Source organism: Penaeus monodon, chromosome 15 (genome assembly GCF_015228065.2).
Source record: "Penaeus monodon isolate SGIC_2016 chromosome 15, NSTDA_Pmon_1, whole genome shotgun sequence".
Taxonomy (NCBI): domain Eukaryota; kingdom Metazoa; phylum Arthropoda; class Malacostraca; order Decapoda; family Penaeidae; genus Penaeus; species Penaeus monodon.
Genome location: NC_051400.1, coordinates 32,836,608 through 32,838,611, shown reverse-complemented (window position 1 = coordinate 32,838,611; position 2,004 = coordinate 32,836,608). Strand labels below are relative to the sequence as shown.

Genomic DNA, 2,004 nt, shown 5'->3' with positions numbered 1-2,004 from the left:
CAAGACATTTGGGGTCCCTTTTTTGAATAAGGAAATAACGTTCTCTGTGCTATGTCAAGATTTTCTGAAAATCAAAAACATCATCCCTTTTGTGGACTATTTCCCCTTTGGTTTTTTTATTTAATCCTGTTTTTCGTCTGTTTTACAAATATTTTAAAAGTTAAACTTAATTTTGGGTAAAAGTATGGTCAGTCATCAATATGTGATTTGTGTGTGGTTTCTCCTTGTTGGAAAGACACCAGTTGTTCTTGAAGTGTTTAGGGTGATTAGTAAAAGAACAGAAATTTTAATATCTGTAGTATAGGGGAGTTATCCCTAAAAAATATATAGTGTAAATATATCAGATAATTGGACCATTGTTTGAAATTTATTTTTGTTGCATTCTCATATTTCTTCTCTTTTAACTTATCCATTTGTGTAAGTTGTGGTGCTGGGTGGAAATTACTTAAACCTTTTCTTTTGATATAGGTATGCATTGCTTGGTATCCCTGTGGCCTGAAATACTGCAAAGGAAGAGACAACTCTGGTAAAGCTGTGTCCTACCGTGTGGCATCAGAAACTGTCGAAAGTGCCGTAATTCAGCTACTTTGTACCACAACGTCAGCTCTGCCTGTGGGATGACTAATGTGGTTGCATGTGTAAGAGCCTTACCAGAATGTTTAAAAACAATGGGTTTTGACATACTGACTTGTGAAAGGTTTAATGAGCCAATCACTCGATATGCTGATTTATAGCATGAGTCAACGTGGTTTCTTTTATTAACATGGTTCTTTGATTTAAACTTGTATCAAAGTTTTGATGAACAGGAAGAAAAACCAAATATTTATTAAAGTGCAGTATTGTTGGTGAAATACTCAGTCGTTTTTTAGGGGGCAAGTAAACACACAGATTTCATGGACTTGTTACCATAAATGCCATGTTTTTGTGTAACATTAGAAATGACCAATGTTAATGTGTATTCTAATTGACAATCTCATTGTAGAGATAGGCTTTAACAAATAGTTTAACAAATAATATATTATAATACTAAGATTATGTAAAAGCAAGTGAAAACAAAAACAAAAACAAAAAATTATGTTTATATCACACTTTCATTGCCATATCGTGCCATATATTCTCCAGGATTTTGTTCTTTGTTCTCTGGGGAAAACAGATAGTTCCTTTTTTTTATTCCTAGTAAAGTCTTTGATGTAATGTCTTTAAATTTTTCTTATTAAGTGTTTTGTATAGACTATAATATTTGTATTTAATTCTTTGTTAATTAAACAAGTGCATTTTCCTGTATAGTCTTATTGCTTGAATATGCTTTTTTATATGTGCATAGGATTAACATATAGAAAAAATTTTAATTGTCTAAAAGTTTACTTTTAGAGAGCACATAAATGAGGATTAATTATTAGCATTTTGTTCTATAGTTTTATACAGCAGGTGACCATTAGTTACATGCCAGGTGCCATAAGCTTTTTTTTTTGTTACTTTTGTAAAGTAGTTTTTTATAAATATAAGTTTATGAGTTTCAGCTCTGTGAAGATTATGTATTCCTTTATATATTTTTACTCATGCATATCAAAGTATAGACATACAAACAGAAATGTAATTCAGAAGCAGCTGCTAATTTTTTATAGCACTATAAGAAATTGTGAAAAAGTCTGGAATTAAATATTTCTAAAAGTGGAAAGAAAGTTCTTGAATAAAGAATCACTGTAAACCATTGACTTTTTGTTCCAAATCTCATGATAATGTGGTATGAAGCACTGAAACTATTGTAGTTACAGAAAGTTTTAAAAGTCTTCAGCATAAAATGGGGCAATATGCTGCTTTATAGGAATTGTGTCACAGATCTGGAGAAAGCAGCCCTCTAGTATTCTGTAATCAGAAACTGAGCATCGATTGCCAGCCTGTGTTGAACTGATCTTCGGTGGAGGCAGGTTTAGTAATTCCTGTTGCAAGGAAGTGAGTGGGGCCCCTGGACCATTGCAAAAAAAATTGCTATTTCTGTGTGGC

General features: G+C 32.1%; 1 pseudogene; it reads left to right on the top strand.

The window, feature by feature from the left end:
• Positions 1-652, top strand: part of LOC119581967 — a 12,911-nt pseudogene extending 12,259 nt beyond the window's left edge.
• Positions 653-2,004: the final 1,352 nt, after the last annotated feature.